At 37.5% G+C, this 16,330-nt stretch overlaps 1 protein-coding gene and 1 pseudogene across 1 annotated transcript in view; both read left to right on the top strand.

The window, feature by feature from the left end:
* Positions 1–16,330, top strand: part of BAZ2B (bromodomain adjacent to zinc finger domain 2B) — a 399,660-nt gene that overhangs the window by 6,204 nt on the left and 377,126 nt on the right. The window lies entirely within an intron of this gene.
* On the top strand, positions 1,401–2,905 carry LOC122453946 (annotated as a pseudogene).

Below are 16,330 nucleotides of genomic sequence, written 5' to 3'. Positions count from 1 at the left end.
TCTGCTATTGTTACTTCTCTTGCCTGATAACAGTTGTTTGTTCTTCCTCTTTTAAGGTGATTAATTACTGAGACCTATTCAAAGGCAAGCATTGTGGTCAGGATTAGATCACAAAATGGTTAATGTCAAAAACGTCCTCCCTTATGTCAAGAAAGCCATGCCTCATTCTCTTTCTCCAGGGACCCCCACCCTATGTGCTTAAACAAAGACTGTGGGACAACTAGAAAAGGTTTATCGTGGATGTAATGGGACTATCAGGAGAAGAAAGAAAAGAACTATTTGAAAGAAAAATGACTGAGAATTTCCCCCAAATTAATGTTAGACCCCAAACCACAGATCCAGGAAACTCAAAGAACACCAAGCAGGATAAATATCCCCCAAAACTATACCTTGGCATATCACATTCAATTTTAAAAAGTCAAAGATTAAAAAAAAAAACCTGAAATAGGACAGAGTTTAAAAAAATCTTACCTATAAAGGAACAAAATAATTACATCCAACACCTCCTCAGAAGCCACATAAACACAAAGACTGTGGTGTGGACTGAAATATCAAAACTGTTGGGAGAAAAAAACACCACCAATGTAGAATTCTGTATTATGTGAAATTAATTTCAAAACTGAAGGGAAAATTGACAAAAATTAAGAGAATTTGTTGCCTGTAGACCAGCCTTGCCAAAAACAGAGAGAAAGAAATTCATTAGAGACAGGAAAATAATATAGTTCAGAAACTCAGATCTACATAAAGAAAGGAAGAACATCAAAGAAGGAAAAACTGAAGATAAAATAAGAACTTTTATTTACTTTATTCTTAATTGAGCTCACAGCACTGTGTTAAAAATAATAATAGCAACAATATATTCAATTATGTATATGTCTTATCTATGTATGTATACACTTGTATGTGTGTAGGCTAAGTTGCTCAATCATGTCCAACTCTTTGTGGCCCCATGGACTATAGACCATCAGGCTCCTCTCGTGGGATTTTCCAGGCTAGAGTACTGGAGTGGGTTGCCATTTCCTACTCAGGGGATCTTCCTGACCCAGGGATTCAACTTGCGTCTCTTGCACCTTCTACATTGGCAGGTAGATTCTTTATCACTAGCGCCACCTGGGAAGCCCACATATATGCTTAAGTATTCTCATATGTTGGCATAGGAAATGACAATCCACTCCAGTATTCTTGCCTGGAAAATTCCATGGACAAAGGAGCCTGGCTAGCTTCAGTTTGTGGGGTCACAAAGAGTCAAACACAACTCAGCACAGCATAGCACAGCATTCTCATATATGTTTGTTTTTTTTTAGTCGCTAAGTCATGCCCGACTCTTGTGACCCCATGGACTGTAGCCTTCCAGGCTTCTCTGTCCATGGGATTTTCCAGGCAAGAATACTGGAGTGGGTTGCCATTTCCTTCTCCCAAGGACCTTCCCAACCCAGGGATAAGTGAAATGAATAACAGCAGTGAAACAAAGGATAGGAGGGAGAAATTAGAATTATTTTGTTATTATGAGGTATACTACATATGAAGTGGAGTAGTGTTATTTGAAAGTGCATTTGGACTGTTGCATATTAAAAACTCTAATAAAACCAATAAAAAAATCAAAATATGAACTATAGCTGATGGACTAGGAAAGGAGACAAAGTGGAATCCTATAAAATGCTCATTTAAAACCACAAGAGAGACATGAGTAGTAGCTGCAGCATTGGAAAAATGGTGGAGGAAGAGCCAAGAAGAAAAATCCCTTTGGTTGCAGAGAATCTCCTGAAAAAGAAGGCGGCTTATCAGGCCCTCAAAGCCACCCAGGCAAAACAGGCACTTTTGCAAAGGAAAGAGCAGAGAAAAGGATAAGAGATCAAGTTTAAGTGACTAGAATGGTTCATGCATGATTCCTGGTGGCAACTACAGGACAGGGTACAACTCAGATGGCTAAAAGTGAAAGCTTGTGGCTTGAAAGTGCCAGACAAACATTCCTTGGCCTTTGTTGTACATATTGAAAGGATTAATGGGGTGAGTTCACTGGTGCAGAGGACAATTGCAAGACTTTGCCTGAATAAGATTTTTGGTGGTGTCTTTATGAAAGTGACCCCTCAAAGCATGAAGACGCTTTGTATTGTGGAACCTTATGTGACCTGGGGATTTCCCAATCTCAAGTCTGTTCAGGAACTCATCTTGAAACATGGACAAGCCAAGGTCAAGAACAAGGTCATCCCTGTGACAGACAACACAGTGATTGAGAAGCACCTGGGGAAGTTTGATGTCATTTGCTTAGAAGACCTCATTCATGAAATTGCCTTCCCAGGGAAGAATTTCCATGTGATTGCAGGGTTACTGCACCCTTTCCAACTCTCAGTGGCCTGTCACACTATGAAGAATAGAGTGGGCTATATCAAGGAAGTAAGCTCACCTGGCTATTGAGGTGAACACATCAATCAGCTCGTCTGGCAACTGAACTAAACCCCGTGTACCTGAAAACACAGTGCACTGGAAGTGTGTGTTTTTGTTTTATGAAATTTTCACTCAGTATCTTCAAGGAAGATTGTTTTCTGCTAGAATATATCTTCAGAAACTGGAGGCAAAGAGTCAGAGAAAACATAGTGATGTTCACAACAGACACTTTTGATCCCACCTCAGTTCCAAGGAAAAATTCCTGTGTGTTTTCTCTGATAACCACTGTCCACCTCTGAAACCAGCAAAGGGCTCGTGCCATGAAGAAGGAAGTCCTGTTTTATCACATCCATCCTGGGCTTTACTGTTGGTGAATGAACACCTACCTGTGAATACAAGAGAGCAGTGGACCAAGCCTAGGAGCATATTGAACCTGGGATTTCCTGGGGCCTTGTTTTTGGAAAAAACTTGAAATTAGAATTAAATTAAGCTAGAACTTGAAATTAAAATTAGAAGCACACACACACACACACACGCATATACACACAAGACCATAAGAAACAGATAAGAGAATACTGTAAACAGTTATATGCCAACAAATTGGACAACCTAGAAAACATGGAAACATTTCTAGAAACATACATCCCATCAAAACTGAAATTGATAAGATGAAATTGATAATTTGAACAGACCAATCACTAGAAATAAACAAGAATTTGTAATTTAAAAACTCATTCCAGCAACAGTCCAGGACTGGATGGCTTCACTGGGCAATTCCACCAAACAAAACTTATATCTGTTCTTCTCAAACTCTTCCAAAAGGTTGAAGAGGAGGGAGCACTCCCAAAATCGTTGTATCAAGCCCCCATCACCCTGATATCAAAGCCAGACAAAGACACTACCAAAAAAGAAAATTACAGGTCAATATTTTTGATGAATATAGATGTAAAAATCCTCAACAAAATTTTAGCAAACTGAATCCAACAACATATAAAAAGGATCATGCTCTGTGATCAAGTGGGTTTCATTCTAGGGTCACCAGGATGGTTCAACATATGCAAATCAATTAATTTGATATACCACATTAACAACAGAAAAAGACAAAAATCACATGATCATCTCTATAGATGGACAAAAAGCATTTGATGAAATTCCACAACCAAAATCAATTTTATTCCTGATAAAACTCTTCCTAAAGTGAGTATAGAGGGAACATACCTCAACATCAAGCCCACAGCCAAGAAACTACCAAATGGTGAAAAGCTGAAAGTCTTCCTGGTAAATTCTGGAATAAGACAAGGATGCCCATTCTCAACCACTACTGTTCAACACTGTATTGGAAGTCCTAGCCACATAAATCAGAGAAGAAAAAGAAATAAAAGGCATCCAAGTTGGAAGGGAAGGGGTAAAATTTGTCATTTGATACAGATGCCTGATACTCTATGTAGAAAACCCTAAAAACTCCACATAAAAACTATGAGAACTGTTAACTGAATTCATCAAGAGAGCAGGATAAAAGAGTAATGTATAGAAACCTGTTGCATTTCTTCACACTAGCAATGAAATACCACAAAGAGAAAGTTAAAAAAAAAAAATTCTCTTTAAAATTGCATGAAAAAAGAAAATAGTCATAAATGTAGTAATCAAGGAGGTAAAAGATACATGCTTAGAACTATAAAAATTGGAAATTTAAGAGGATTCAAGGAAATGGAAAAAAACCTATGCTCTTGGATTGGAAGAATTAATACAGTTAAAATGGCTGGACTACCCAAAGCAATCTACAGATTTAATGCAATCCCTATCAAATTACCCATAACATTTTTCACAGAGCTAGAACAAATAATCCTAAAATTTATATGGAATCAGAAAAGACCAGTAATTGCCAAAGCAATCATGAGGAAGTGGAACAAAGCGGGTGGCATAATCCTTCTAGACTTCAGACAATACTGCAAAGCTACAGTAATCAAAACAGTATGGTATTGAGACAAAAACAGATGTATTAATCAATGGAACAGAAAAAAGAGCCCAGAGATAAATCCATACATACTGTGGTCAATTACTTGTCAACAAAGGAGGCAAGAATATACAAAGGTGAAAAAACAGTCTCTTTAGCAAGTGATGTTGGGAAAACCGGACAGCCACATGTGAACCAATGAAGTTAGATCACCCCCTCACAGCATACACAAAAATAAACTCAAAATGATTTGAAGACTTAAACATAAGACATGACACCATAAACTTCTAGAAGAGAGCATAGGCAAATAGCCTCTTACATAAACTTTAGCAGTATTTCCTTAGCTCACTCTCCCAAAGCAATAGAAATAAAAGAAAGAATAAACAAATAGGACCCAATCAAACATAGAAATTTGTACACATCAAACAAAATCATAAACAAAAAGACAGTTAATGGGAGAAAATGTTTGCAAGCAGTGCAACACACAAGGGCTTAATTTCCAAAATATATTAACAGTTTATACAACTCATTGATGAAAAAAAATTTTTTTAAATGGGCAGAAGGAACTTCCTCAGTGGCACAGTAGATAAGAATCTGCCTGCCAATGCAGGGGATGTGGGTTTGATCCCTGGTCCAGGGAGATTCCACATGCATGTAACAACTCAGCCTGTGAACCACAGCTACTGAGCCCGTGCTCTAGAGCCTCTGAGCTGCAACTGCCAGCCCCTGGAGCTGCAACTATTGGAGTCTGTGTTCTCTAATGCCCATGTGCTGCAACTACTGAGCCCGTGTGCTACAACTACTGAAATCTGAATGTCTAGAGTCTGTGATCCACAACAAGAGCAGCCACTGCAATGAGAAGTCCCTGCACTGCAACAAAGAGTACCACCCACTTGCCACAACTAGAGAAAGCCCATGCAAAACAACAAAGACCCAGTGCAACCAAAAATAAATAAATTTAATAATAATTAAAAAAAGAACCAAAAAACGGGCAGAAGACCTAAATAGACATTTCTCCAAATGACATACAGATGGCTAGCAGACACATGAAAAAATGCTCAGCATTGCTAACTATTAGAGAAATGCAGATCAAAACTATAATAAGGTATCACCTCACTCCAGTGAGAAAGGCCGTCTTCAAAAAGTCTACAAATAAACGCTGGAGAGAGTGTGAAGGAAAGGGAACCCTTTTATGTTACTAGGAATGTAAATTGGTGCAGTCACTATGGAAAGCTCCTTAAAAAACTGAAAATGAAGTTACCATATGATCCAGCACTTCCATTCCTGGCCATATATCCAGAAAGAAATGAAAACTCTAATTGGAAAAGATACATGCACCCAAGTGTTCATAGCAGCACTATTTACAATAGCCAAGATATGGAAGAAATCTAAGTGTCTATCAACAGATGAACAGATAAAGAATATGTGATATATAGATACACATATATACATGTAGTGTATATTAGTCATTAAAAAAGTGAAACAATGACATTTATAGCTACATGGATGGATGTAGAGATTATTAAGCTAAGTGAAATAAGTCAGACATAGACAAATATTGTATGTTACCACATATATGGCTTCTAAAAAATCATAGAAATTGATTTATTTACTAAACAAGAACAGACTCACAAACAGAAAACAAATTTATGGTTACTAAAGGGGAAGGGGGGAGGAATAAATTGGGAGTATGGAATTAACAGATGCTCACTACCACGTTATATATATGCACACTATATAAAGTAGATAAACAATAAAGTTTTACTGTGTAGCACAGGAAATGATATGCAATATCTTGTAATAAGCTATAATGAAAAAGAAATTTTCAAAAAGAGTGTAGGGGCTTCCCTAGTGGCTCAGTAAAAAGAATCTATGCACTAGTGCTGGAGACATGGGTTTGATCACTGATCCTGGAAGATTCCACATGCTGCAGAGCAACTACTGAACCCATGATCTAGAGCCTGAGAGCCACAACTACAGAGCCCATGTGCTACAGCTACTGAAGCCCACATGCCCTAGAGCTGGTGCTCCATGGTAAGCAAAGCAACCACAATGAGAAACCCTAGCACCTCAACAAACAGTAAATCCCACTCACTGCAAGTAGAGAAAAGCTAACGCACCAACAAAGCCCAGCACAGCACAAAAATAAACTTTAAAATTAAAAAAAGAGTGTATATGTGTGTATATCTCCAAATCATCACTTTGCTGTACATCTGAAACTAATGAAATATTGTAAATCAGCTATACATAAAACACACAAGGCAGAAAAGGAGTTCAGTTTAGTTCAGTCACTCAGTCGTGTCCGATTCTTTGCAACCCTATGAACCTCATCACTCCAGACTTCCCTGACCATCACCAACTCCCAGAGTTTACCCAAACTCATGTCCATTGAGTCGGTGATGCCATCCAACCATCTCATCCTCTGTAATCCCCTTCTCCTCCTGCCTTCAATCTTTCCCAACATCAAGGTCTTTTGAAATGAGTCAGCTCTTCGCATCAGGTGGCCAAAATATTGGAGTTTCAGCTTCAGCATCAGTCCTTCCAATGAACACCCAGGACTGATCTCCTTTAGGATGGACTGGTTGGATCTCCTTGCAGTCCAAGGGACTTTCAAGAGTCTTCTCCAACACCACAGTTCAAAAGCATCAATTCTTCGGTGCTCAGCTTTCTTCACAGTCCAACCCTCACATCCATACATGACTACTGGAAAAACCATGGCCTTGACTAGATGAACCTTTGTTGACAAAGTAATGTCTCTGCTTTTTAATATGCTGTCTAGATTGGTCATAGCTTTCCTTCCAAGGAGTAAGCGTCTTTTCATTTTGTGGCTGCAATTACCATCTGCAGTGATTTTGGAGCCCAGAAAGATAAAGTCAGCCACTGTTTCCACTGTTTCCCCATCTATTTGCCATGAAGTGATGGAACCAGATGCCATTGTCTTAGTTTTCTGAAGGTTGAGCTTTAAGCCAACTTTTTCACTCTCTTCTTTCACTTTCATCAAGAGGCTCTTTAGTTCTTCACTTTCTGCCCTAAGGGTGGTGTCATCTGCATATCTGAGGTTATTGATATTTCTCCCAGCAGTCTTGATTCCAGATTGTGCTTCCTCCAGCCCATGATGGATGTTTCTCATGATGTACTCTGCATATAAGTTAAATATGCAGGGTACAATATGCAGCCTTGACGTACTACTTTTCCTATTTGGAACCAGTCTGTTGTTTCATGTCCAGTTCTAACTGTTGCTTCCTGACCTGCGTACAGGTTTCTCAAGAGGCAGGCCAGGTGGTCTGGTATTCCCATCTTTCGAAGAATTTTCCACATTTTGTTGTGATCCACACAGTCAAAGGCTTTGACATAGTCAATAAAGCAGAAGTGTTTTTCTGGAACTCTCTTGCTCTTTTGATGATCCAGTGGATGTTGGCAATTTGATCTCTGGTTCCTCTGCCTTTTCTAAAAGCAGCTTGAACATCTGGAAGTTCACGGTTCACGTATTACTGAAGCCTGGCTTGGAGAATTTTGAGCATTACTTTACTAGCATGTGAGATGAGTGCAAATGTGCGGTAGTTTGAGCATTCTTTGGCATTGCTTTTCTTTGGACTTGGAATGAAAACTGACCTTTTCCTGTCCTGTGGCCACTGCTGAGTTTTCCGAATTTGCTGGCATATTGAGTGCAGCACTTTCACAGCATCATCTTTTAGGATTTGAAATAGCTCAACTGGAATTCCATCACCTCCACTAGCTTTGTTCATAGTGATACTTCCTAAGGCCCACTTGACTTCACATTCCAGGATGTCTGGCTCTAGGTGAGTGATCATACCAACGTGATTATCTGGGTTGTGAAGATCTTTTTTGTATAGTTCTTCTGTGTATTCTTGCCACCTCTTCTTAATATCTTCTGCTTCTGTTAGGTCCATACCATTTCTGTCCTTTATTGTGCCCATCTTTGCATGAAATGTTCCCTTGGTATCTTAATTTTCTTGAAGAGATCTCTAGTCTTTCCTAATCTATTGTTTTCCTCTAATTCTTTGCATTGATTGCTGAGAAAGACTTTCTTATCTCTCCTTGCTGTTTGGAACTCTGCATTCAAATGAGTATGGAAGATAAAAATAGGAACAAAGAACAAGGGCAATAAATATAAAACAGTAACAGATATGGTAGATATTAATCCAAATATATCAGTAGTCATGTTAAATGTCAGTGGTTGAAATGCACCAGTTGAAAGACATGGAGATCATCATGATGGATCAACAAATAAGGCCCAGATATAAGTTGTCTACAAGAAAATACTTAATGAAATGTAGATTAAAAGTAAATGGATAGAGGGTTTCCCTGGTGGCTCAGTGGTAAAGAATCCTTCTGCCTGGTCCCTAGTTGGGTTTGTGTTTGGTCCCTAATCTGGGAAAACCCTGCATGCCAAAGAGCAATTAAGGCCATGCTCCACAACTATTGAGGGTATGCTCTAGAATCTGGGGACTGCAACTACTGAGTCTATGTGTCACAACTACTGAAGCTTGTGTGCCCCAGAGCCTGTGCTCCACAACGAGAAGTCACAACAATGAAAAGCCTGAAAACTGCAATTAGAGAGTAGCCCCTGCTCACCACAACTAGAGAAAAGCCCACCCATGCAGCAACAAAGACCCAGCACAGCCAAAACAGTAAATACATAAAATTATTTTAAAAAGTAAATGGATAGAGAAAAATATACCATAAAGCAGGAGTTAGCTATTTTAATTTCAGACAAAGCAGACTTCAAAGTAAGCAAAGTTAAGAGAATTACATAATAATAAAGGGCCCAGTTCTTCAAGAAGATACAACAATTTTTAATGTATACACATCTATTAACTCAACATCAGATGAGGCAAATGCTGATAGTACTGAGGGAAAAATAGATTAATTCCCTGTTACAGTCAATGATCTCCACACATCTCGCTCAGAAATGAACAATCCAGTCAGCTGAAAATCAGTAAAGACTATTTGAACTCAACAACACTTTCACTCAACTGGATATAATTGACATTGATAGATTGTTTCATTCAAAACAATAGAATTTACATTTATCTCAAGCTTAAAATGGAATATCTACCACTTTCTGGGACATAAAACACACCTTAGAATTTTTTAAAGACTAGAAATCATAGAGTGCTTTGGTCTCGACCATAGTGGAATAAACTAGGAGTCAATCATGGAAAGACAGTTGGGAAATTCCAAAATATATGGAGATTAAGCAATAAACTTCTACATAATATGTGGATCAAAGAAGAAATCTCAAAAGAAGTTTAGAATTTTAAACTTAAGGAATTTAGAATTATTTTAAACGTAATGAAAATACAACATTAAATTTGCGGATGCAGTGAAAACTTTTCTTAGAAGGAAATTTAGAGTGTTGAAAGCAAATACTAGAAAAGAAAAAAAATCTAAAATTAATATTTCCACCTTAGGAATCTAGAAAAAAAAAACATTAAATTCCAAGTAAAACTAAATAAATGGAGATAGATTCCATAGTTAGAACTAGTCAATATTGTCAGAAAGTCAGTTTTTTTCCAACTTGATCTATTAATACAATACTATCCCAGTTAAAATCGCAGCAAGTTGTTTGGGATGTGAGCAAGCTAATTCTTAAGTTTATATGGAGATGGAAAAAAACACAGAATAGCAAACTCAGTATTGAAGGAGAAAAACAAAGTTGGAGGACTGCTGCTATTTCAACTTCAAAACTTATTCTAAAGCTACAGTAATAAGAAGAGTGTTGTATCAGTGAAAGAACAGACAAATAGATCAATCGAACAGAATGGAGAGCTCACAAATAGACCTTCATAAATATAGTCCACTGACTTTTGACAAAGGAATAAAGCAATACAATGGAACAAAGTCCCTTCAACAAATGGATATCTATTAATACATGCAAAAAAATAAATCTTGACACAAACTAGAATTCTTCACCTAAGAATGAACTCAAAATAGATCACATATCTAAATGTAAAATGCAAGATTGTAAAACTATAGAAGATGAAGTAGGAGAAAACTTACATGATCTTTAGCATGGTAATGCCTTATTAGGTGTAACATCAAAGACATGACCCAGGAAATAAATAATTGATAAAGCAGGACTTCAATAACATTTAAAACTTCTGCTCTATGAAAGAACAATCGCAAGATAATGATGGATGCCCCTGGTGGTCCCATGGTTAAGAATCTGTCTTCCAGTGGTTAAGAATCTGCCTTCCAATGCAGGGGACATGGGTTCAATCCCTAGCCAGGGAACTAAGATTCCCACATGCCCTGGGGCAACTAAGTCTGCAGGCTGCCCCTACTACTAAGTCCAGGCTCGAGTGCTGCAATGAAGATACAGCACAGCCAAAATTTAAAAACAAAATTTTAATTGCAAACAAAAAAACAAGAGAATAAGAAGTCAAGCCATAAACAGGGAAAAAATAATTGCAAAAGACATTTGATGAAGATCTGTTATCTGAAATATACAAAGAATACTTAAACCTCGACAGTAAGAAACAACTTGATTTTTAAAATGGGCCAAAGTCCTTAACAGACACTTCACTCAAGAAGGTATACAGATAACAATCATATGAAAAGATGTTCCACATCATATAGAAAGAATTTGTACATGTCATCAGGGAAATGCAAATTAAAACACCAGTAAAGTGAAAGTGAAAGTGAAGTTGCTCAGTTGTGTCTGACTCTTTGCGATCCCATGGACTGTAGCCTACCAGGCTCCTCAGTCCATGGAATTTTCCAGGTAAGAGTACTGGAGTGGGTTGCCATTTCCTTCTCCAGGGTAAGATACCACTGTATACCTATTAGAATGGTCCAAATCTAGAATACTGACACCACCAAATGCTGGCAAGTGTGTGGAGCCACAGTCACTGTCATACAGTGCTGGTGGGAATAAATGTTGCAGCTACATTGGATGATAGTTTTCTTACAAAATGAAAATGATTTCTTACAAAATGCAGTATATTCTTGTGATGTAGTATATTCATGTGATCCAGCAATCACACTACTTTTTATTTACCCAAAGGAGTTCACAGGAAAACTGCATGTGAATGCTTATAGCAGTTTTATTCCTAATTGCCAAATCTTTAAAGCAACCAAGATGTCATTTAGTAGGTGAATAGAGAAATAAACTGGCACAACTAGGTAGTAGAATATTATTCAGAACTAAAACGAAATGAACTATCAAGCCATGAAAAGACATGAAGAAAAGTGTGATGCTTATTGCTATATAAAAGAAGCCAATCTGGAAAGTCTACATACTGTATGAATCCAAGTATATGACATTTTGTAAAAGGTAAAACTGGAGACAATAAAGATTAGTGATTCTGTGAAGTAGGGGGTGGGGAGGGTTGAATAAGCATACCGCTGAGAAGTTTTAGGGCAGTGGAAGTATCTATATGATACTATTATGATGTATATATGTCATTATGGTGCTAAGTCTCTTCAGTCATGTCTGATTCTTTGTGACCCTATGGACCATAACCCGCCAGGCTCCTCTGCCCATGGGACTCTCCAGGCAAGAATACTGGAGTGGGTTGCCATTTTCTTCTCCAGGGATCTTCCCAACCCAGGGATTGAATCTGCCTTTGTACAAATCCATAGAATAAACAACACCAAGATTGTAAACAGTGGACTTTGGTTGATGACGATGTAGGCTCATCCTTGGTTTAAAAAAAAAAAAAGATGTGCCATTTGGTGAATGAGGTTGGTGATGGGGGAAGCTCTGCATGTGTGAATGGTGGGTGGTGTATAGGAAATGTTTATACCTTCCTCTCAATTTCAATCCTAAAATTGCTTAAACCATGAAGTCTTTTTTTTTATCAAGAAGTGTATTAGAATAACCATCATTACTTACCGAAATATTTGTTACTTAGAGAAAAAGAATTAAGAATCAGCAGATTCTGTGTATCTAGAATAGTCAGATATATTCAGTTATATATGTAACTAAATTCCACTCTAATATTTGCTCTGTAAGATTTATATATATATTTACTTTTACGATGGCTGTCTTTTTCTTGGTGGCTGATGACCCAGATTAATTACAATTAGTTTAATTTATAGAATACTTTATAATAATCATTCCATTAGTTATAGACTGAATGCTTATATCACCCCAAATTAATATGTTGAATCCCTAACCCCCTAATGTGATGATATTTGGAGGTGATACCTTTGGAATATAACTAGGTTTAGATTATGTCATGGAAAAATCAGATTGATTATATTCTTTGTAGATGAAGATGGAGAAGCGCTATACAGTCAACAAAGACAAGATATGGAGCTGACTGTGGCTCAGATCATCAGCTCTTTATTGCAAAGTTCAGGCTTAAATTGAAGAAAGTAGGGAAAAGCACTACATCATTCAGGTATGAACTAAATCAAATCCCTTATGATTATACAGTAGAGGTCCTGAATATATTCAAGGAATTAGATTTGGTAGGGTACCTGAAGAACTATGGATGGAGATTTGTAACATTGTACAGGAAGTGGTGACCAAAACCATCCCCACGAAAAAGAAATGCAAGAAGGCAAAGTGGTTGTCTGAGGAGGCCTTACAAATAGCTGAGCAAAGAGAAGTGAAAGGTAGAGGAGTAAGGGAAAGACATACCCAACTGAATACAGAGTTCCAGAGAATAGCAAGGAGAGACACTGAGTGAACAATGCAAAGAAATAGAGGGAAACAATAGAATGGGAAAGACTAGCGATCTCTTTAAGAAAATTGGAGATACCAAGGGAACATTTCATGCAAAGATGGGCACAATAAAGGAAAGAAACGGCAAAGACCTAACAGAAGCAGAAGAGATTAATAAGAGGTGACAAGGATACACAGAAAACTATACAAAAAAGTTCTTAATGACCCAGATAACTATGATGGTGTGGTCATTCATCTAGAGCCAAGCATCCTGGAGTATCAAGTCAAGTGGGCCTTAGGAAGCATTACTAAGAGCAAAGCTAGAGAAGGTGATGAAATTCCAGGTGAGCTATTTCAAATCCTAAAAGATGGTGCTGTGAAAGTGCTGCACTCAATGTACAAACAAATTTGGAAAACTCAGGAATGGCCACAGGACTGGAAAAGTTCAGTTTTCATTTCAGTGCTAAAGAAGGTCAATGCTAAAGAATGTTCAAACTGCCATACAGTTGTGCTCATTCACATGCTAGCAAGGTAATGCTCTAGGCTTTAGCAGTATGTGAACCAAGAAATTCCAGATGTACCAGCTGGATTTAGAAAAGGCAGACAAACCAGAGATCAAATTGGCAACATCCATTAGATCATAAAGCTAGGAAATTGCAAAAAAACATCTGCTTCATTGACTACGCTAAAGCCTGTGCCTATGTAGATCACAGCAAACTGAAAAATTCTTCAAGAGATGGAAATAGCAGACCAGCTTACCTGTCTCCTAAGAAATCTGTATGCAGGACAAGAATGAACAGTTAAAACCGGACATTGAACAACCGACTGGTTCCAGATTGGGAAAGGAGTACATCAAGGCTATATATTGTCACCCTGCTTATTTAACTTATATGCAGAGTACATCTGCAAAATGCCAGGCTGGATGAAGCACACACTGGAATCAAGATTGCTGGGAGAAATATCAATAACCTCAAATATGCAGATGATGTCATTCTACTGTCAGAAAGTTGAAGAGGAACTTAAGAGCCTCTTAATAGGGGTGAAAGAGGAGAGTGGAAAAACCTGGCTTAAAACTCAACATTCAAAGAACTACAATCGTGGCATCTGGTTCCATCACTTCATGGCAAATAGAAGGGGAAAAAGTGGAAACAGTGACAGATTTTATTTTCTTGGGCTCTAAAATCTCTGTGGATGGTGACTGCAACCAGGAAAGAAAGTTTGTTCCTTGGCAGAAAAGCTATGACAAACCTAGACACTGTCTTAAAAAACAGAGACATCACTTTGCTGACAAAGGTCTGTGCTGTCAAAGCTGTAGTTTTACCAGTAGTCATGTACAGATGTGAGTTTTTGAACCATAAAGAAGGCCGAGCACCAGAAAATTGATGCTTTCCAATAGTGATGCTAGGGAGGACTCTCGAGAGTCCCTTGTTCTGCAAGGAAATCAACCCTAAATATTCACTGGAAGGACTGATTGCTGAAGCTGAAGTTTCAATATGTGGCCACCTGATGCAAAGAACCAATTCATTTGAAAAAACCCAAATGCTGGGAAAAATTGAGGTCAAGAGGAAAAGGGAGCGACAGAGGATGAGAGGGTTGGGTGGCATCACTGACTCAATGGACGCGAGGGAGTTTGAGCAAACTCTGAAAGATAGAGAAGGACAGGGAAGTCTGGCATGCTGTAGTTCATGGGGTTGCAAAGAGTCAGACATGACTTAGGGATTGAACAGAAACAACAGTGGGATCCTCATAATGGAATTAGTGCCTCTGTAAGGAGAGGAAGAGAGTCATGTGAGCATACAGTGAGAAAGGAACTGTCTACATACCAGAAAGTGGAGCCTCACCAGTCACCGAATCTGCGGGTACCTTGATCCTGGACTCCCTCGCCTCCAGAATTGTGAGAGATGGCTGTTGTTTAAACCATCTAGTCTATTTGTCCTGGAAGCCCAAGCTAATTAAATAAAATAGAATAAATAATAATAAATAGTAGTAACAAATAAATAGTATGAAAAGATTCTGTTAAATGGAAATTACAATTAGTCACATTTACTCTTTTATAGTTATTTTATAAATTGCAAGTCTGATATCAGGGAAAAAAGTATCTTTGAATTGCCAGACTTTATTGTTTAATTAACAGTCTTTGGGGTAGAAATTGCCATCTGCAAATAAGTTGTCAATAGCAAGTGAAGTAAAACAAAAACAATTAAATTATTTATTTTATATTATACATACATGAATAGCAATTCATTGAATTATGATATCTTCATATAATATGAAAGGAGCAAAAGGACATTTAAAAAGTTTATAGATACCTGTTTTGGAAAAGATTTTTAAGTGATTCAGTTGAAGGTATGCATTCATTCTCAATTTCTTTCAAATAACCATTATTGGGAATTCCCTGGTGGTCCAGTGCTTGTGCAGTGTGCTCAGTTGTGTCCAACTCTTTGCAACCCTATGGACTGTAGTCCACCAGGCTTCTCTGTGGATTTTCCCTGCAAGAATACTGGAGTGGGTTGCCATCTCCCTCTCCAGGGGATCTTTCCTACCCAGGGATGAAACTGGCGTCTCCTGCATTGCAGGAAGATTCTTTACCACTGAGCCACCGAGGAAGCCCAGTCCAGTGGTTAGGACTTGGCATTTTCACTGCAGGAGCTGGTGCGAGATCCCTTATTGGAGAACTAAGATCCTACAAGCTGTGCTGAGCGGCCAAAAAAACAGTCTTTATTATAATTTTTTCAGATGCACTATTGCTCTTTTTTTATCTTCTTTGGAGAGGTGTATTTTTTACATCTTATTTTTAAATAGAAAATGCAGACTTTTCATAATATATGAATAAAACTTTCTATATATCATTCAAAATTATTATAGATGTTTAAAATATGATGTAGAAATATAGTATTAATCCAAAATTCTCAAAGCTTTTTAAAAGATCATTTATCTAAAAGGTGTATAGCTGGCTATCTAGCATTACTTATATTTTAGATTTATTTACAATAATTTTAAGGTGAGTTTAATAAATTTAAGATAGATTCCTTAGTTTAAGACAGGTGGCAAGATAGAATTTGAGAACTTTATGTCCATATCCTTTGTGGTGTTATAATCTAGCATATATGTAGTATGCTTTTCATTGATATTTTCAAAGTATCTTGAAATAGTTTTCTATTTTAAATACTTTGAAAATTAGGATAACTTGATTAAGTGATTTTTACTAATAATGAGAGATAGTATTCATAACTCAAGAGATAATTTGAAGGTGGATACTTTTTCATTACTTCACATTTTTTCAAGATTTTTTTATATGGACCATTTTTAAAAGTCTATATTGAATTTGTTACAATATTGATTCTGTTTTATGT

This window comes from Cervus canadensis, chromosome 15, assembly GCF_019320065.1.
Source record: "Cervus canadensis isolate Bull #8, Minnesota chromosome 15, ASM1932006v1, whole genome shotgun sequence".
Taxonomy (NCBI): domain Eukaryota; kingdom Metazoa; phylum Chordata; class Mammalia; order Artiodactyla; family Cervidae; genus Cervus; species Cervus canadensis.
Note: the sequence above shows the minus strand (reverse complement) of the source record. Positions and strands in the feature narration are given on the sequence as shown.